Genomic DNA, 22,193 nt, shown 5'->3' with positions numbered 1-22,193 from the left:
CTTTAAAAGGATAGGAAAATACTCACAGCAATGAGTCCCTGCATAAAGGGGGCCAAATCAGTGATTATTAAATGCAATCACCCAAAAGGTTTTTCTTATGAGTCCGCCACTAGCGCTGCTGACTGCGACACTTACGACATACGGAGACTGCCTCCTAATAATGCCGCTTCATTACTCCTTAAAGGATCCTATGCTGCCTGTCTCTTTATTTCACTCGTACAGGTGTTTTTCACCCCTGCTTTCTCCATTGTCTTTGATTTGGATGGGCTCTTTAGTACCAGCTGAGGAGGCTGCATTGGGATCGATCACAGGGCTCGCAGATTAGCAGACTTTGTAGATCAGGGCCGGCTCTACAGGAACTAGCCCCACTAGGCTTGACACAAGGTAGGTATTGAACCGTACCATGCACCTAGCTCACACTCTGAAGAGCACCCTCCTATTGATTGTTGGAGACATCTGCCAGCAGGCAAATGTCCTTTTCAATTACACATATTCGTACAATGATTGTATTATAAAAGGAATTATTAGGTGCAAGCAGGACACCGCAGATAAGAAAACACACAGACATGAGTCCAATGTGATATATGCAACATACCTATGCCTGCCCTTCACTTCCTGTTCAAAGGAAAGAGTTCCAAATGTTATAGTAATTTCCAAATAAATGAAAAAGTGAAGTGTGGTGGCCTCACACATTCCAGCAGCACATCCCCTTTGCATGGAAAGCCCCAGAGGAATACCACACCGCCTCGTGTTAAAGCACACACGCAAAACACCCAGGAGCACTCGTTTCCAAAGACAGAATTTGCTGAATTGGAATTCACTCAGGTATTATGGGGAGTAATGGTTGTATTGTGTGGTGGCTTAATTATAACAGTCCTGTGCAATGACCATGGAACTGCAGAAGGACTGAGCTTATGTCCCACAAGGTGTAGTTGGATTCCAAATCTCATTTGAAAATAGTGAGCCAGACTGATATTTTAAGGCAACACATAAAAAAAAAAGTCAGGAAACTGCTGTAATACACCTGTTAACATCAGGTTCAATAAGAGAAGTGAATTACACACAGAGTTTAAGGCATTCAATTCAGGTGGTATCAATACAAAAACCTCAATGTGCTGGTGGGCTCTGGATTTCTTCTTGATTTGAGAGGATCCAAAACATTGCAGCAAGACCACAGCAGCCAAGTTTTTCAGATTATTCTGTGTGACATTCTCATAATTTCAGTGTAATTATGAGTGACATTTCAATGAGTATGAGTGATACTCTGCTGAGAGCAAAACACAGCTGCCAGTTTTTCAGATTACCTTTGTGTGACATTTGCATGGTTTCAGTGTACTTAGGAGTGACACTGTACAGCCAAATGTACGACAGTGCGAATGACACAATTTAAAAATTGTATTACAACCAGTGTGTGACTTCATGTTCGCAGTGCCTTCTTAGCCACAGCCTGGGACAGAGTAGGATTATCAGTATACAAGTAACTATTCCTCACTGCGCAAATCAGGATTCAGTTCCATCACTCTGTTTACACATGGTCATGCTAACCCTCGCTGTAAACGGATTAGCACCTGTCCTACAATGTTGCACATACTTAGCATGAGCCTGGCAACTGCACCTCAGTACACGGGTACTCTACTTCCACAAGTGGAAGATCTGGTACTCGGGTGGGTGGGGGGTAGATACAGAAGTGCTGGCACTCAATAACAGTGATAGAGGTCTATTTAGCACACACATCTTGGACTGACTCTACACAAGGCCACAAAGGCCTAAATGGTGTCCCTGAATGGGAATAATATCAGTGGGGCAAATGCCAAGTGACTATAACATCAAAGTAAAAAAAAAAAAACATTGCAGGGTTTTGTTTACAAAGTTTTATGCTGTTATCATTAGAAATCCTTGTCTGTTTAGCACTGAAGAAATTTGCTGAATTCTCTCTGATGTCACTAGATGGCAGTGTCTAGTGCTGAAAACTGTCATTAAAATGGTGCTTGATGACAGCGAGTCGAAATGGCGTTGGTATGTGAAGCAAACATTTGTCAGTAATTATTCCTGCAGCAGTGGAGCCTCTCATGATCCCGGCTGTGTCCAGCAGCTCTGTAAATGTGTGAATAATGCTTTTTTAATGTGGTTATGTAACAAATAGCACTAACGTGCGTTAGTCTAACTTGTGTTGTACTGGCATGGCTGCAAGACCTCAACCCCTACCCCAGCAAACGAGTGACACCAGTTTCCCAAGCACTAAATATACTGGCTGCTTAGAGCCAGATGCACTGCTTTCAGGACACCCTACCTCATCGAAGAGTCATTGAGTAAAAGCCAGGCTATTCCAAAGACAACATTGAATATCTGATCACCAATTAAGGTAACATCCATAACCAGAACACTGTTTTCTGTCCAAAAATACCAGTGCTTGACTACACGCAGGCACATGTAAAAGTACCTAAACTATATTTCAGTTAAAAAACGTACCCTTGAGATTGACATTGCAGGGGTTATGGAGCCTGACTTGGTGGTCCACAGGACAGGTCCAGTTCTTGTTATAGTGTTGGGGGCCCTAGGCATAGTAGGTTCATATAACTGACCCAGGGCATGTGCACCTGGCCATTTTTATTAGCAGAGTCACCAGACTGGTGATGTCTGTGATGGATGGATGGGTGTGGGGTGAGTGTAGAAGCCAGCCATCAGCAGAGTGGCTGGTGGAAACAAAAGACTGTGTCCAGCAAGACACTACATCCCTTCCAAACTTTATTTCAAAGAAACAAACAACCAGGTCCAACCTGTGGGAGAGAAACATAAGCACAAAAGAAACACTGGGGTGGTCATTATGACCCTGGTGGTCCTGTTAATGTGGCGGTATCACCGCCAACAGGCTGGCTGTGAAGATTGCCACATTATGAGTGTGGTGGGTTGTGTGGCGGGTTGTCCGCTGCCAACCTGCCATATCTCCACCCATACTGCCATGGCGGCATTAGGAGCCGGCCTACCACCATTGTTTCCATGGCGGTAGCACCACCACGAAAACCATGGCGGTAGAGCTACCGGTGACAGGGAGTTCCTTCCCTGTTACCGGTAGACGGCTCCCCCCCACCCCTAGCAAGCACCTGACCTTCCCCCCTACAGTCAAAGCAACCCCGTACTCACATAGCGCCACCACTACTTACATGACGCCCCCCTCCCCACATATATGCACACAGACACCCACACGCACCACGCATCCACTCACACTCATCCATACACGCATTTACTCGCATGTATCCATACATGCAGACACAAACATACTCACACGCATACACACAAACATCCAAACATGTATACTCACACGCATACACACTGACATGCAGACACGCACTCACTTCAACATTCATACACTCATTCACTCACGCGTTGGAGAAGTGTGGCACAATGGTTAGAGCGGCAGACCCTGATGCAGAGATCTGGCCTGAGACCAGGGTTCAATTCCCACCTCAGCAGGTCTTGGGCTCAATTCCCTTGGACCAGATAATTCTTGCCTCAGTGCCTAATCTAATTAATAGGTCCCACTCTGTAACTCTGGGCAATAGCTTGCTTAATCTTCACAACGGCCCTCACAGAGCTTGGATGCCTGGCTTCACCCTGGGGCTGTCCAGGAGTGGGCGCCTCACAGGGAAAAGCCAGGAGGGGTTCTACAGCAGTATGCATGCAGCACCTTGAGATCCTAACGGGTGAGTAGTGCGCTATACATGTGCGAAGTTTACAGTTTTTACGCATACACCACAACACTCACAGTCGCATTCACACACGCACACACACATTCATACACACATGCAGACACCACAGACTCACACAACACCCCCACCACTCCCCCCGTCTCCTATCAGACGCCCGACTTACCTTATCTGGAGAGGAGGTCGTCCAGCAGAGAAGGGGCACTGCCGGCAGCACCCCGCCAGCAGGACACCGCCAGGCCGTAATAATGGAATAATGGGCAGTGCAGGTAGTAGCAATGCCAGAGCGCCACGCCCGCCAGAAAGGCTACTGCCGGATATCCGCCCACAGTGTTGAGGAAATACGGCAAGTACCCATTATTTGGTGGGCAGAAGAGCGCCTTCGCTGGCAGTCTTCTGGCCCTGTGGCTTTGGTGGTCTAGCTCAGAGACCACCAAAGTCATAATGAGAGTCTGAGTCTTTTCAGGTGGTCTGCCGGACATGCTGCATGGAACAGGTACAGCTGGGCACTCGGCATCACAGCACGCCTCCAATGTTTAACCAGACTGCTCTGGACACGAATGGCAGTGTTGATGACATCCGAGTCGCCTGACCACGACATCACAGTTCGTTTGGGGACTGTTGGTCCTGTCCCACCTGGGCTCGCAGTGTTGGAGTCCTATTTACACAGTTTGATGCTGGTGCATTAGGAGCATTGGGGAATCCACTTTAAGGATCTCAGGAAGACATTCTGGTTCCAGGGTTGGTACACATCCATAGACTGCGGATCATATGGATGAAGAAGTGCCATCCTTAAAGGCCTTGGTGCATCGGACACGAGCCTCCTCCAAACCCTTTGGCGGGCTACCACGGGACCTTGTGGACTGTGCTGTGCCTATCGCAGACCAAGCAAAGAAGTTGCTGAGGAACTGCCAACTGGACCACATCCTAGTCGCGCATGGAGTCACAAGGGTGGTTGTCATATGGTTGGCTTGCTCAGGCCGTCAGGACTCAGGTGCTCTGGCCTTAGTGCAATAGTCTTTGGGTGACCAGTCTCTGTCTGTGACCTCTGTGCTTCCCAATGCCTGTCGTGGAGCCTCCTCAGGCACATCTCTCGTGGCGGGCTTCCTCTCTCGCTAGGATTCCTCGGAGGCCCTTGCCCCTGGATGGCCATAGGACCGCGTGGGTTATGCAGGCCATTGGTAGGCCGTGCCAGGGGTGTTTCTGCAGAACTCCCAACAGGGCCACGTCCAAGCCTCGAGCAACCCCAAGGGTGGATGATACGAATGGTCGAGTATGCTCTCTTTGGCAGGTGTACGGTTCATGAGGGCTCATGGCAGTTGTTTGGGTGGTCTGCCTTGCATGGTGCCTGGGATGCCTTGTAAGCTTCGGGACTTGTTGCTGACTTAGGTTCCACTCGGGTGGTGCTTGCTCCTCAGGTGTTTTGGGTGATTCACCTCGTAAAGATGACATTCTTGCTACATCTTGCAGAAGATCTACAGGTGGCTGTATCTTCCATGGCGGAAGGTGACTTCAGGGACTTGGTGGCCACTTGCGGTTCTTGCCTGGTGTGTGCAGTTGGCAACAGAGATGCCATCGTGGTCAAGCAGCTGGTGGCAGCTGGCAGAATGGTCGAGCTGGGAAGCGTGGGGTCTGGGCTCGGTTTGCGCATGCTGGCGGTTTACAGTTGGTTCACCCGCAGAGCTATCTCCATTGACGTCTGTTCACACTGGTGGCTGGCTTGTGGTGATGGATGCTCTCTTGTCTGCTGGTACAACTCCTCAGTCCTGTCGCTCTTCTCCCTTTTGCTTGCGCATCTGTGGTGGTGTTGATCTTCTGTGTGACTGGTCTGTCACACCCTTCTTTTTGGTTCTTCACCTTGTGGCGTTGGGCCACGTTCTTCTCTCCTCTTCTCTTTCCCTAACGTTGCGCCACATAGACCTTTTGCTGGCTTGCGCTGCACCTCAGCTGTTGCATTGTGTTCCGTTGCAGCCTCTCGCAAGTTGAGTCCTGTCAGTAGGACTCGATCCTTTCACCCCTCATACCTCTTGCAGGTCTGGTCATTTCCGGGATGTTCTTGGTGGTCCACTCTGTGACTGGAGGGTCACCATCTATTCTTTGTGTCTTCACTGGAGGGTCAGCACTTGCGCCTCGAGACTACACTATTGTAGCACTTGCTTCTGCCTCCGTCTGTTAGGGAGGGTTGGTCACTTCTGACCTGCTCGACAATGGGCCAATGGTGGCCATTTTGTGCTTCAGCGTGGCCGGCAGGCACAGCCTCTTCTCCCTGGCTTTTTGTCACGCACTGAGAGGGCTGTCTATCTCTCGGGCTTCTGCCCCTGCTGTCAGGTTTGCTGGTGCGGCCCTCAGCGCACTTCCAACATTGTCTCTTTCCTTCTCCATGGGCGCCCTTCATTGGTGCTTGGGGTGCCCATTCTTCTGGCTTCCGGTGATGTCCTTCACCGCTGGGGGCATTTGGCACTGTCTTCCCATTGGCAGTTGTGACTGATGCCCCATGGGGCACTTGTGGCCTTCATAGGCTTCGCTGCTTGGCTGGGGCAGCATTGGGCATCTGCGGCAGTCTCTCCCTTCGCTGTGCAGGCTTGCACACATCTCTCTCTCTTCTGCAGAGACCTTGATGCCTTAGAAGGTGGGGTGGGTGGCAATGCACAGTCTCACTGCAAGGGGTCACAGGTTCTCCCCATGACATTCAGTGTCCATGGATGCTGTTCACTTTGTTTATAAAAATGGGTACAGTAATCTCCAGTAGCCACTAGCTGGCACTGCAGCGTTGTTCTTTACAGTCTGTGGCAGTCTTTCCTGTGACTGTGGGCCTCGATCGTAAATGCAGTTGCCGATGCTTTCAGTCACTGGTGGCCAGGGCGTCTCCCCATGCTACTTGGCCCCACCAAAGTAGCTGTTAACACGTCGCTCAGGTAGGCTGTGTTTCCAACTGTGGCAACAGCAGCCTTATTGAGGCTGCTGGCCACGCTTTTCCTCGTGGGCTTCTGTGTGTTTATTGCTGGGGTTAGGGTTTGGGTGTCCACTCACTTGTGACGCGGTCGCAGGCTGCTTCTTTGGCCACCTTAGTGACGGCACAGCCGGCCTCTCAGGAGGGAGCTTCTCCCACCTTTTCACTACCGGGACCAGATGGTGCCTGCGGGTCAAAAACTGGCTTTTCTGATTCAGGGGCTGAGGAGGCAGCACAGATTGGCAAGCTGTCTCGCAGCAGGCGGGCGGCTGCAGGATCCTCACAGGGGACCGGGTGGCCATTGTGTCGCCTCGTGCTGGTGACATTCACGCTGGCAGCGGGCGTAGGGGTGCCTCATTCGAAGGCTGCTTTTCCCCCCATGAGTAATGTTAAAGCTGCTGCCAGCGCCCACTTAGGGTCAGACCCACTCGTCTCCATTGTAGTTTTGGGGGCCGTGGGTCCTCATGCTGCTAATGAGGTTACATGGACACGGCATAGTGGGTTCATATAACTGGCCCAGAGCACATGCGCCCGGCCCTCTTTATTAGCAGGGTCACCTGTGTGGGGTGAGTGTAGAAGCCAGCCCTCAACAGAGTGGCTGGTGGAAACACTAGACTGTGCCCAGCAGGACACTACACTTAATGGGAAGTCGCGCTGAGAGGCAGGAGTCAGTGCAGGATGGAGATGCATGCTGAAAGTCTGCAAAAGACCAAAAATGTACTCCACACGTCCTGCGTGACAATTGGAGAGTGAAACATGTCAAATCATTTGCTGTCACTCCAAACGCTCAGAATTACTGACAAATGCCGTCCATTGAGGAAATGGTCAAGGACATCGGATTGAGGGCGAACATTACAGACTGTCCGTAAAATGTACGGGCGGTTGCTCACCCTAGTTCACACTTTCTGCTCCAACAGTCTCTGCCCCATCGCACTCTTGTCATCTCTCATCTCTCCTTCCCATTCGTCACTGACAGCCCTGCAATCCAACACCAATTCATGCTCATCAGACATTTCCCAGTCTCTGTAACCTGCTCTTTCATTTTTCCGCCCCTCATCAAAGAACCATCATGTGGATCTGATACTTAACTCGATGGGTGCCCCACCTCTACCTGAGCCCGCGCTGTAGGGAGGGTTGCCAAATAACCCCTCACCTCTTCAGGCCATAGTTCAGGGGCTCTTCATACCCCATTAGGTTTGTCAAACATTTGATCTTTCTCTGGGTGCCATTGCTGCCCAGTACCTCTCCAGGACCTCCTTCACCATTAGGCCCACGAGCTACACCAACTCCTGTTATCCCGGTCAGGTCACCCTCTGTATCTGGAGCCCAGAACCATTGCCCCTTTGGGCCCCCACTCCTGTTTATAGCAACGTATCTCTCTCACTGCCTCTTGCCCCTCCCCGTATGCTCCCCTGACTTTCATATTGGGTGCCCTTGTTCACACTTTGCCTCCTGTTCCAGGCATACCCACGCTCATTGCTCTTCTGTGTCCTTCAGTAGTCGCAGCGGCTCCCTGATCTTTGCTTCTGTTTCCACCTCCTGCCACCTGGAGTGTAGCCCCGTGCCCAGCTCCATCGATCTCAATGCTGCACTTGATGTGGCCTCTGACAAGACTACATGTCTCATTATTCCCTCCCGCCCCAGGGAGTCCTCCCACTTTTGCTAGCGGGCCCCCAGGCAACCAGGAGCTCCCTCTGCAGCCTCTATCATTTCACTTCCTCAGTGCTCCAGATGTGAAACAGTTGTAGGCCCTACCCCGCATAGCACACGGACTGCACCTCAGCATAATCGACATCTCTTCATCCCCACCGCCATCACCCAGCAGTGTGGCCCTCATTAACCCATGCTTGACCCATGCTCCCAAGTAAGCTGTGCCTCCTGCGCAAAGGCTTCACATTGATCTCTTTGCGCAAAGTAATGATCTTCTTCCCCTCTCCCCACTGACCCTAAGATCTGCTCCTGGGTGACTAGCAGGGCACAGCCTCGTCCGCCACACCCCCAGGTGCCACTATGCTGTCCAAATCCTGATCAAGTACATTAGGCTTGAGCATGTGTTCCCTCCCTCCTGCACATAAAATGTGCAGAGCCTGCCTCTCCACATCTGAATTCTGCATGGCGCAATATTGACAATAACCTGAATCTCTCCCATCAGGTCCCTTCTGGCCCTGTCCCGCCGTTTATTTAACAGACCAGTGTACCTCACTTTTTTCTGTATCTGCTTGCCCTGATGGAGTCAGCAGGAGGCTGCACTCCTGACCCACTTAAATACCCTAACCCTAAATTCCAGCCTCTCCCCTATGTCTGAACTTTGAAGGGTGGGCTAACATGTCAGTTAGATGGGGCGGGGCTAATATGGCAGATTATGAGGAACGAGCCATGCTTGGCCACACTGAGAAAGTAACATTCTGATTTTTAAACTGTTAACAAGTAAACAAATGTTTTTGTTGATCTGTGACAAAAGGCCTCTTTTTTGTCCTGGTTAGTCCCCACTTTCTGCCTGGTATGAGATGTAGCCTCAAAGTTTTTAGTGCCCTGGTCCCCAGCTAACGAGGTTCCCTGGGCCCCAACTAACGAGGTTCCCTGGGCCCCTGTTAACCAGGTTCCCTGGGCCAAATCTCTTTCTCTAGAACTATTGTGATGCATTGGCACAATTGGCAACACCTTTAGCTGCCACTATCAGTCCCCAGTAAATGGTACTTAGTACCCCATGCCTTGGGTACCTAAGGGTAGGTCCCTGAGGGCAGCAGTAACCTCTCCATTTAATTTTCTTTTCATCTTGCATGGGAGGAAAATAGGCAGTCAGGTGTAGGGAAGTGACCTCTGTCTACTGGAAGTGGTCACCTAGTAGATGACCCATTTGTCACTACTAGGTACCCCGTAAAACACCCACTAAATTCAGTATTTAGTGGGCATCACTAGACCAAGAAGTCAGATTCCAATAACAAAAGAAGACCAGCAGCAAAGAAGACCAAAGGCTCGAGAACCGAAGTCCTGCTGCACCAAGAAAAGGCGCCGAACCCTGCCTGCTGCTGCACTAAGGATTCTACAATCACCGCTGAGGGACTGCTTGGATGTCGGTCGGACTGTACAAACCCCCAGAGGACCTCCACTCTTCCAAAATTGCCAAAGATCTCCCTCCAGAGTGAAGGCATCACTCTGCAACACCAAGTAACCAAAGACCCAGTGAAGGCCACTAGGCCACTTCACTGACTGGCTGCTGACCAAGGAACCAGACGCCACAGCTGGACCAAACCTAACCCTTTGGACTGTGAGGACAAAACCTACCAGTGTGCCAAGGTTTGGTGGCACTGGCCCTCCATTGCCCAGGCTGTGCAATAGACCTAGGTACTGGTCACCTCACATCAGACACCCAGAAGGAAAGTCTATTCCCTCCAGCTGGACGAGCATGGTCTTGCAGATCCATACAAGAAGGGTTTGGGCGTCGCGGAAGAGGGGGGCTGGGTTGTGGCCGACCTCTGGCTAGACCCTCTGGGTCTGAAGGTACCCCAACCTCGTCCTCGCACTGGATGCTGTGAAGATGGAGGATGGTGGCTGACCTGTGGATGGCGTGGTACCCCGTCCCTCCTGAAGCCTCGAAAAGGGCTATAGGCAGACTGCTGGCGAGCGGGCGCCAAGAGGCCCAAGGATCTGGCCGTGACCCAAGAGTCCTTGAACCGCTCAAGCACCGAGTCTGCCTTCTCTCCAAAAAGGCATGAGCCATCGCAGATTTGCTGGGACATTCCCCGAAAAGCCAGTGGTACGCAGCCAGGCATGGCAATGAAAGGCCACTGTTGAGGAAATCGCTCTGCCCAGCGAGTGTCCAAACCAAACCGAATGGTAAACTTGGATGCATCTCTCCCATCCTTGACAGCTTGACAGGACCTGGGGCAGCACCTGTGCCACCGTATCCCATAAAGTATGGGGAAAACGGCGCAATAGGCATGAGGTGTTTATGGACCTCAATGCCAGGCTGGAGGAAGAAAACATCTTCTACCTAAGTTGGTTCAGCCTCTTGGATTCCCTATCCGGTGGAGCAGAAGGGAAGGCACCACAGGAAGTGGAGGCTTGGACCACCAAGCTCTCCGGGGTGCGGTGTTGGGTGAGAAAACTAAGATCTCTAGGAGCTGGTCGATGGCGGCGACCAATTATAATATTAATAGGAGCTTCTGTGCTGGGTTTGGACCACATCCCCAGCAGGACATCAGTAAGGGCTTCATTAAAGGGTAACATACGATGTAGCAACCCCACGCTGAAGCACCTGTCAGGATGTTAGTCCTGACCGGCACGTAGGCAACTCCAGGTCCAAGATCTCAGCTGCTCTATGCACCACCATGACGTATGATGCTCCCTCCTCCGTAGCAACAGGAGGTGGTGAGAGCATACCAGTATCTGGAGAAGTAGCCAGTCCGCTGGCTTCCCCTAGTTCCTCATATCAGTCCTGCTCATCTAATCTATATTCTAAAGGGTCTTCAGACCCCTCCCATTCCTCACCTGTGCCTGGCTGATCAAAATAAGCCTCAGGCACTGATCTGGGCCGAGTCAGCGCCATTGAAGTCTGAATCGGCATTGTCCGATGTCGTTCTGGCTCCGGATCATCTGGAATGAGGATGGGGCTCCCACCACCAGACATCGGACCCGGCACCGAAGGAGGCTGACTGGGTGGAACCGCACCGGTCCGGATCCGATATTGAATTCTGGGGTGGCCAACGAGGCTGAAGCTGCCTGCGTCTAACCCGATGGGGCCCCTGCTGTCCCTGCGGAGTCCACAGACTCACCCGCGGGGGCAGCCTGCTAAAAAACGAGGCGCATGGCTTCGTAGAAGACTTGAATTTGAGCTGGGGTCGCTCCGGCTCCCGGATAAGGGGGGAGACGTGAAGTCGGTCCTGGCATCAGCTCCGCTGAACCGCGCTCAGAACGTCAACGTTTCCATGGCGCCTTGTCAGCCGATGGGCGTTGCAAAGTCAAAGTCCGCTTGGACTTCTTCTTGTGCCTCTTCCCCGAATGCCCCCTGGACCTTGAGTGGGACGAAGAGGACTTGGGGCTCCTGGAGCAGTCCCGCGACCTCCTTCTTCTGGGGGACCGTGACCTCCTAGGAGTTGCGCCCACCGAAGTTGACTGCCGGGCCGCTATGAGCTTTAGAGACCGCTCGCTCAAAGCTTTCAAGTCGTGGTCCCTGTCTAGGCACCAGAGACATACCTGGTGGGGGTCTGTCCGTCACCGACATGGCGCCATGGCAGGCACCACACTGCTTAAACCCTGTCTTTCTAGATGACATTCCTCACACAGACCCGAAAGAAATCTTCGACAAAACGGTCGAAAAAGGCTTGCCAAAAAAGGCAAAGGGCAGCTCGATCCCAGACCTGCACGTAACCGGCGCAGAAGGAAAAGAACTGATGTATGAGCATCAGGGTGGTGCCTTTATAGGCAACCATGACGTCACAGATGGCTCCAACGATGCTGACGTAGCCACGCGGAGCCGGACGACGCACGCGGTTCCGAACAACGCCACCTGACGGCACACGCAGGTTATTGCTCAGCAAAAAGATTCCGGATTCGAAGCTTACGCCAGGGAATTCAAAGGTAAGGAATCTGCAGCTAGAAGTCTTTCAGATGACCTTTAATAAATGATAGATATATATATATATATATATATATACATATATATATATATATATATAAATATATATATATAAACTTTACACTGCACCGTATCACCGTTTCAACATATGCAGAAATTAATCTTGTTTACATGATCTGCTGACTTCATATACCTAATGCATTTCGGGACATGGGGCCTTTCATCAGGGGTCTCTATAGTAATATATATATAGATATATATATATATATATGTCTATATATATATATATGTCTATGTATATATTATATATATATATATACACACACAGCACCTAGAGGACCACCACTCATACAGTAATGTAACAATGCATCTAATAAAATGGAATCTTCGGTGCTTCTGAACCCGTACCTATCTATAACACTGTGCACCCTTGTGTTACCATATTAATAGTGCCTTCTGTATGCCACACAAGCATTCACGATGACTCACCATACTCAGTAGTGTCCAATGGTGGCTTTATTCTTGCTAAACATGTGGTTCTCAACTCTTTGTGCCACACAAGTACAGTACCTAATGAGAAAACTATGTCAATATCATTATAGAGATATCAACAGTGGCTAAATCTTGTGGTATCGATAACATATGGTGCATTGACCTTCCATGTTTGTTACCAAAAAGTGCTCCATGTATAAATGTTCATTCATGCATATGTACAAATATTCCATACTTGTGAGAAGGAAAACGTGATACAACTTACATGGTTGCCCAGCTGTGGGTGAAACAAAAAAGACTTGAGGGCATTGTAGGAAAATGCCACTGTTGTTATGGTTACCCCCTTACGTTTTGCCTTTTGTTGATAATAGTTATGATTGAAAGTGTGCTGGGACCCTGCTAACCAGGCCCCAGCACCAGTGTTCTTTCCCTAAAACTGTACCTTTGTCTGCACAATTGGCACAGCCCTGGCACACAGATAATTCCCTTGTAAATGGTACCCCTGGTACCAAGGGCCCGGTGGCCAGGGAAGGTCTCTAAGGGCTGCAGCATGTATTATGCCACCCTGGGGACCCACTCACTCAGCACATGCACACTGCCTCACAGCTTGTGTGTGCTGATGGGGAGAAAAAGACTAAGGCAACATGGCACTCCCCTAAGAGTGCCATGCCCACAACCCACTGCCTGTGCCATAAGTAAGTCACCCCTCTAGCAGGTCAGGCCTAACAGCCCTAAGGCAGGGTGCACTATACCACAGGTGAGGGCATAGGTGCATGAGCACTATGACCTACAGTGTCTAAGCCAATTCGTAGACATTGTAAGTGCAGGGTAGCCATAAAGAGTATATGGTCTGGGAGTTTGTCAAACACAAACTCCACAGTTCCATAATATCTACACTGAATACTGGGAAGTTTGGTATCAAACTTCTCAGCACAATAAACCCACACTGATGCCAGTGTGGGATTTATTGAGAAATGCCCACAGAAGGCATCTTAGAGATGCCCCCTGTATACCAGCACAACTACTAGTGCTAGGTTGCCCAGTTTCTGCCAGACTGCCACATTCAGAGAGGTCTCTGGCCACTTGGGGCCAGATGTATCAAAAATGTGCGAGTCGCAAATGGCCCAAATCGCAATTTGCGACCCCGCAAAATCAGAAATGGGATGCAGAAATCCCATTTCCGAAGTGCAAATTGCGATGCAAGCCATTACCAACTCGCAAAAATAGCGACCCCATTGTGCAACCCGCAAATAGGTAGATGCAATTTGCGAGTCGCAAACCATATGCAAAAGCTAGTCGCAAATTGCGACTAGTCCCAAAAAGCCCATTTTGCACACCAAAATTACCACTAAGTCAGAGCAGGTGGTAATCATAACCAAAGTATAAAAGGAGACCCAGAAGGCATCTGGGTTACTCAAAATGGCTGAAATATATGTGATAGCAAGGAGGAGGAGAGTCACGCCGCAGAGCAGAGGAGGAGGAGGAGCCAGAGACAGGAGAGGATATACAGAACCAGGCAGACACTTTCCCAACAAACTGAGGGGGAGATTTATGAGAAATACAGACTCAGCAGTGCAGCAATATTAGAATTAATTGATCTACTCAATCCGCACCTTCAACGCCAAACGGTGCGCGGCAGCGCCATCCCCACACATGTGCAAGTGCTATGCTCACTGCACCTCTTGGCCTCGGGTAGCTATCAGGAGGTGATTGCAGTGGCAGTTGGGGTATCCCAAAGTGCACTCTCACGGTTCTTCAGATGGTTCCTAGATGCCATACTCACACACATGTGCAGATACATATACCTACCCAGGAATGAGGCAGAAATCAACAGCACCAAATTGGCATTCTACAGAATTGCCAACTTCCCACATGTAATAGGGTGTGTAGACGGGACACATATACAAATAAGCCATCCTGCAAATCTTGAATATCTGTTCCGCAATAGGAAGTGTACACACTCACTGAACATCCAGGTGGTTTGTGACACCCATTATGTCATCACTGACATGGTAGCCAAATTTCCAGGGAGTACACATGACGTATACATATTTAGGCACAGTGGGATACACCAACTCCTAGAACGTGGGGAGTTTGGAGACAGATATCTATTAGGTATTGCTGCAGACACCTTGAAGCCACACACACAGGTCACTGAAGAAACCATCCATGCCCTGCTAACATTGTCAATTTTTGCCAAACAGGTGACAGTGCATATGCACTACGACCCTGGATACTTACCCCGTACCTAACACCCAGCAATGAGAATGAGAGGCGATATAACAGTGCACATAGGCGGACCAGAAATGTCATAGAGAGGACCTTTGGACTGTTAAAGGCCAGATTCCGATGCCTCCACAGAAGTGGAGGTGCGCTCCGGTATGCCCCAATAACAGCTTTCAAAATAGTTGGCGCATGCGCTATACTGCACAACATTGCCACCAGACGTGGGCTACATCTCACCCCTGAAGACCCAGATTCGGAGGATGACGAGCAAGAGCTACCACATCGCCAGCCTGGGGATAGAAGCATTGCAAATCAAGGCAGACAGAGACAGGACCAACCACATTACAAACCAATACTTTGGAAGGTACGTTGCAACTGTCACCACACACACTAATGTCCCACACACAAAGAGCCCAGTTGTGAAGTGGATCAAACAAAACATTTTAATAAGTGAACCTAATAACAGAATAACTGAACTGTTGGTAAGAGGCTACACATGTCCACCCTCAATGAGGACACATTAACTCCATGTGCCTCATGAGTCCTGCAGTGTTTGGGCCTAACACCTCCTCCTGGTACGCCCAGCATGGCTCGTGCTATGTGGGTCAGCAGACCCCTGACGTGCACTGCCACTCCGCAAGACACGTGTGTCTGGGGCAGATGCGCTGCTGATGGTGGACCCCTCCTCACTGGCCTGAGGTGTCCCAGCCGTGCCCCTTGCCACCTGCCTGGCCTACAGCATGTCCACAGCGTGGCTAATGCGCCCAGTCCCCGCGCCACATCCCCTGCAAAGTGGCCCAGGTCCACCTGTAGGCTCACGGTATGTTGTGACAGGCCTGGGGTGTTCAGTGCAAGACGGACAATGGATGCTGCCATCGATCTAGTCTCTGCACTAGTTGGTGCTCACGGCGCCTTGCACTTTGTCTCTCTGCCACCAGTTCCGTCACCAGTTGGCGTATTGATAGTGCTAGGTCACTGACATTGTCATTCAGTCTTGTGAACTGTGTGTTCACTTCTGCCAGGCCATGAGTAAAATTGTGCTCCATCCTCTGCATTGCCCCAGAAATAATCCTCAATTGCCTTGTTTGCAGGCGCTGACCAGATAGGAGGGATGCCTCAACTGCAGACATGGATGTGTCTCCTATATCTTCCTGGGGCACTGCCTGGACCTGGAGTCTGCGTCTGTGCACGGTGGTGCTTCTGTGTCTTGCTGTCTCACACTGTGGCTGGGACCAGGTGTTGTGTCTCTTTCCTCCATGTCCACTTCTTCAGCTGGAGGGAACTGTGGTGGTGTGGTGCTGGGCCCTGTAGTGGCTGCTGCAGACTCCTGCCCTGCTTGTGGCCTGCTTTCTTCAACCTGGATGGTGTGGCTGGTGGGTGTGTCGTGTGGGAGACCTGTGGGACATAGGGAACACACTGTCAGTATGTAACATCTGTTGTATGCCTCCTAATAAACATTTGCCTATATGCTGCCTACTGTACTACATTGCCCATAATGCACCATTCTGGTGGTTGCTAGTCTGGAATGGAGCTAGTCTGGTTGTGCATGCTGCTGTGTACTGGGTGAGTGCGGGTATAGCAGTTATAGGTGTACATGCCTGTTTCATGGTACTCACTTTTTGATTTCCCTTGCGCTGACGTGTCCGGTGCTCCCATTCCTGACGCTGCCTCAGGCTCCAGGGTCTGCTCAACCAATTCCTCTACGGCTGTGGGTGGTGGGATGGTGAATGGGCCTCCTCCTGTGCCCCTCATCTCCCTGAGACGCTCTGCCACCCTCTCCTTTGTCCTGGAGCGCTGGTCATACCTCTGTTTTTTTATTTCGTCAATGCTTCTGTGGCTCACCCCTACGGCATTGATCTTCTCCTGGATGTCTTGCCAGATCCTCCTCTTTTCAGCATCTGGGACACTCAGGGCTGCCTTTCCAAAAAGCTGGTCATGGTGCTGGCAGCATTCCTCTGTCAGCACCTCAAGTTCCTTCTCAGAGAATTTCAATTTCCTCTTCCTTCCAGCACTGCCTGTATCTTCCATGGTTGCAGCTGTTTCTCCAGGTAGTTGTTTAGCAGTTTGAAAAGGGTGTGGTCCTCCCTCCTCCCAGGTGTATTTGATGACTTCCTGGCTCTGATGTCATCAGCATGAGCCAGGAAGTGTTTTTTCAACTGTTTTTCTGCACCTGCATGCAATTTGCGGCACAGCCACAATTTGCAACACCCGACTCGCAAATTGCGAGTTTGTTTTCAGCTAAATCGCAAAAAGCGACCTCGCTAACAGCGGACTCGCAATCTGCGGTGCAACATCATTTGCGAGTCGCAAATTGATGTCGCTTTGTTTTGTTGGATCCCATTTTGCGAGTCGGAAATTGCGAGTTGCAATGACTCGCAATTTCCGACTCGCAAATTTTTTCCTTCCTACATCTGGCCCATAGAGTGAGTGTCTTTGTGCATTCAGTGGCCAGGAACAAAGTCTGTACTGGGTGGAGGTGCTTCACACCTCCCCCTGCAGGAACTGCAATACCTGGCAGTGATTCTCAAAGGCTCAAGCCTGGTGTTACAGCACCCCAGGGCACTCCAGCTAGTGGAGATGCCCGCCCCCTGGACACAGCCCCCACTTTTGGTGGCAAGTCTTGAGGAGATTATGAGAAAAACAAGGAGGAGTCACCGTCCAGCCAGGACAGCCTCTAAGGTGTACTGAGCTGAGGTGACCTCTGCCTTAGAAAATCCTCCATCTTGCTTTGGAGGATTTCCCCCAATAGGATTAGGGATGTGCCCCCTCCCCACAGGAAAGAAGCACAAGGAGGTTGTAGCCACCCTCAGGGACAGTAGCCATTGGCTACTGCCCTCCAGCCCTAAACACACCCCTAAATTGAGTATTTAGGGGTGACCCTGAACCTAGGAAAACAGATTTGCTGACGACCTGAACAAGAAGAAGGACTGCTGACCTGAACGCCCCGCAGAGACGACGGAGGCAACAACTGACTTGGCCCCAGCCCTACCGGCCTGTCCCCAGACTCAAAAGACCTGAAACAGTGACGCATCCAGAGGGACCAGGACCTCTGCCGACTCAGAGGACTGCCCTGCAACCCAAAGGACCAAGAAACTCCAGTGGACAGCGGCTCTGTCTAGTCTCCAAAGAAGAAACCATCTTTAAAGGGACTCCAGCCTCACCCCGGAAGCGAGAGTCCCCAACACTCTGCACCCGACGCCCCCAGCTCGTGTCCAGAGAAACCAACCCTGCAGCGAGGACCCCCAGGTGACTCCCACAACATGGACACCCTGAGACGACCTCCCTGCACCCCCACAGTGATGCCTGCAGAGACAATCCAGAGGCTCCCCCTGACAGCGACTGCCCAGTAACAAAGAACCCGATGCCTGGAAGAAGCACTGCACCCACAGCCCCCAGGCCCGAGAGAAACCAACTACCGGTGCCGGAGTGACCAGCAGGCGGCCCTCATCGTTGCCCAGTCGGTGGCTGGCCACAGAAGCCCCCCCTGTGCCCTGCCTTCATCGCCAGATTGACCCCCGGGTCCCTCCATTGCTTTCAATGCAAATCCCGACACCTACTTTGCACACTGCACCCGGCTGCCCCTGTGCCGCTGAGGGTGTATTTTGTGTGCCTGTTTGTAAAAAAGTGCTCTTCAAAACCCCCGTGGTCTGCTCCCCGAGGACGCAGGTAGTTACCTGCTAGTAGACTGGAACCGGAGCACCCCAGTCTCCATAGGCACCTATGTTATTTGAGCCCTTTTTTGACCTATACATGTGACCGGCCCTGTGTTGCTAGTGCTGGGTGTTTGGGGTTGATTTGAACCCCCAAGGGTGGGCTGCCTTTGCCCCGGAGACTGAACTTGTAAGTTCTTTACTTATCTGCTAAACTAACTTGTACTTACCTCCCCCACGAACTGTTGATTTTTGCACTTTTGAAATAGCTTATTGCCATTTTTGCCAAAACTGTACCTTACTGTTTTACTTCAAAGTTCCATACTTACCTGTGTCAAATACCTTACAATTTAAGTATTTACTTGAATTCTGAACCTTGTGGTTCTAAAATAAATTAAGAAAATAATATTTTTCTATATAAACACCTATTGGCTTGGAGTTAAGTCTTTAAGTGTTTGTACTCCTTTATTGCCTGTGTGTGTACAACAAATGCTTAACACCACCCTCTGATAAGCCTACTGCTCAACCACACTACCACAAATAGAACATTAGTATTTTCTATTATTGCCACTATCAACCTCTAAGGGGAATCCCTGGACTTTGTGCACACTATCTCTCACTTTGAGATAGTATATACAGAGCCAACTTCCTACATTGGTGGCAGCGGTTAGATCTAAGTCTGCATTTGCTGGACTACTCAGCCAATACCTGATCACATGACAGAATTCCCAAAATTGTCATTAGAAACTGATTTTTGACTATTTTTCTAAAGTTTTCAATGTCCTGCTAGGGCCTTGTGTAAGTCCCTGTTAGCATTTATTTGTAAGTTTAAAAGTTTGTAAAAGTTAGGATTTGAGAACTAGAAGTAGTTTTTAGTTTCTTAAAAAGTAATCTCAACTTTTAGTCATAATGAGTCACACAGATGAGATGGTGATGGAACTCAACCTCACCCCTTACCTGCATCTATGGATGTCAGAGCTAAGATCTCTCTGTAAGATCAAAAAGATAAAGACTGGGTCCAACCCTACCAAGTTAAAGCTCCAGGAGTTCTTGGCAGAGTTTACAAGGGACCATCCCTCTGAGATGGAGGATCCTCCTTTAGATGGGGAAATTAGTGAACAGGACGATAAACTCACTACTACTGTCCTAATTAGGGAGGACAGGGCTCCTAGAACCTTGACCCCACAAATCATAGTCAGAGAGCATGGTTCTTCCACAGGGGAGTCGGTACCTCTGTAAGCACTGAGGGCAGCCTCAATGAAGAGGACATCCTTCGAGCAAGGATGGCCAAGAGATTAGCTTTGAAGAAGCAGCTCCTAGCTATAGAAAGGGAAAGAAAAGAAACAGGTTTAACACCCATAAATGGTGGCAGCATTTTAAATAGGGTCAGAGAAAATATTGACATCCTAAAAATCCCCAAAGGGATTGTAACTAAATATGAAGAAGGTGATGACATCACCAAATGGTTCACAGCTTTTGAGAGGGCTTGGGCATCCAGAAAAATAAGCAGATGCCACCGGGGAGCTCTTCTTTGGGAAATGTTCACTGGAATGTGTAGGGATAGACTCCTCACACTCTCTGGTAAGGATACAGAATCCAATGACCTCATGAAGGCTACCCTGATTGAGGGCTTTTGATTCTCCACTGAGGAATACAGAATTAGGTTTAGGGGGCTCACAAAACCTCAAGCCAGACCTTGGTTGATTTTGTTGACTTCTCAATCAAAACACTAGATGGTTGGATAACTGGCAGTGGTGTAAGTGATTATGATGGGCTATATAATTTATTCATGAAAGGACATCTGTTAAGTAATTGTTTTAATGACAAACTGCATCAACATCTGGTAGACCTAGGTCCAATTTATCTCCAAGAATTGGGAAAGAAGGCAGACCACTGGGTCAAGACAAGGGTGACCAAGACTTCAACAGGGGGTGACCAAAAGAAAGGGGTCACAAAGCTTCCTCAGGGGAAGGGTGGTGAGACATCCAAGGACCAAAGCAAAGGGTCTTCACAAGGGCCCCAAAAACCTGCTCGGGAGGGTAAGCCCAGAGCCACTTCACAGTCCACAAATGGGTATAATGGTAACAACATTGATCCCAAGAAGGCCTGGTGTCACAACTGTAGACAGCATGGGCACCAAACTGGAGACAAGGCCTGTCCCAAGAAATGTCCCACAACTTCTACTCCAGTTAGCACTGGAATAGCCAGTCTCCTGGTGGGATCAACAGTGTGTCCAGAGTAAATCAGGGTTCACACTGAAGCTACTTTAGTCTCTGAGGGTGGGGTGGCTCTAGCCACACTTGCTGCCTGGCGGCCTAACATGCAAAAATAAAGGCAGCAGCTCTTCATAAATGGGAATAAGATTGAAGCCCTGAGGGATACAGGTGTCATTGTCACCATGGGGACAGACAAACTGTTTTCCCCAGGACAGTATCTGGCTGGACATACATATCCACTCACCAATGCTGTATTGGCTGAGGTGAAAATACTAATACCGCAAATAAATGAAAGAATAAAGTAAACTGACACAACAAAAGATAAATGTAAAACTTGTTCACCTCACCAGCAAGTGTAGCAATTAGATAAAAACATGATTATAACTTTCCACAACTTGAAGTTTAGTTGGAAAAACATTAAATACCCAAAAACATTTTAGTATGTGAATATTCGTGTTCAACCGTGAAATACCCTGATCTTCATTGATCAATTACACAGTCATTGATTTGTTTAACCAATAAAGAGTTGTATTTATTGTCTGTTCAAGAAATACAAATGTACTCCAATTTATCGGTCAAGCCATGTGGTTGCATGGTGTCAAGTCTTTTTATCCCAAAAATAATTCAGAATGGAAAAGCCACTTATCGTCAGTCCCTATCTTAAGTTTTACCACTTCCAAAACCTCAAACCGCAGTTGTGTGATGTTGTGACATGCCTCACCCCAACGAGTAGCTGCCCTGAAATTTTTCATTTTGTTGCGGATGTTGCTCTTGTGCTCAGTAATCCAAACTTTAATTTCTCTTCCTGTGTTTCCAACATAAACCATTCCACAGGGGCATTTTAATGCAGATATTACATTCTTAGTATTGCAGTCAATGAAATGTTTCAATCTGATGATGTTGCCATTTTTACGGTGTGAAACTTTGGTGCCTGGTATAACATGTTTGCAGTGAACGCAGTTCAAACATTTTCTCATGCCCCAACATTTGCCGTCTTACTTTGGGTGCCTCAGGGATAACATCTCTGATGTTCCGAGACCTTCTGTTTAGTTTAGACATTTTTATAAAGCGCATAGCTACCCTAGGGCATCCCAGCGCTAAAGGTGCAGAGAAATCCAAGACACATGAAAAGACACAACTAATGACTAAAAAGAATGGTTTTCAGTTTCTTCCTAAAAAAGGATTCAGAAGGTTCATGGCGAAGCTCAGAAGGTAAGGCATTCCAAAGATGGGCAGCCTTGATAGTAAAGGAGTTTCCACCCCATGCTCTATAGACACGGTGTATATGAATCTGCCGGGCTAAAGAAGATCTAAGGTGTCTTCGAGGGGCGTGAATATAAATGTGTTTTCTAAAAAAAGAAGGTCCTTTGTTATGTA

Source organism: Pleurodeles waltl, chromosome 4_2 (assembly GCF_031143425.1).
Source record: "Pleurodeles waltl isolate 20211129_DDA chromosome 4_2, aPleWal1.hap1.20221129, whole genome shotgun sequence".
In the NCBI taxonomy this organism is placed as follows: domain Eukaryota; kingdom Metazoa; phylum Chordata; class Amphibia; order Caudata; family Salamandridae; genus Pleurodeles; species Pleurodeles waltl.
Note: the sequence above shows the minus strand (reverse complement) of the source record.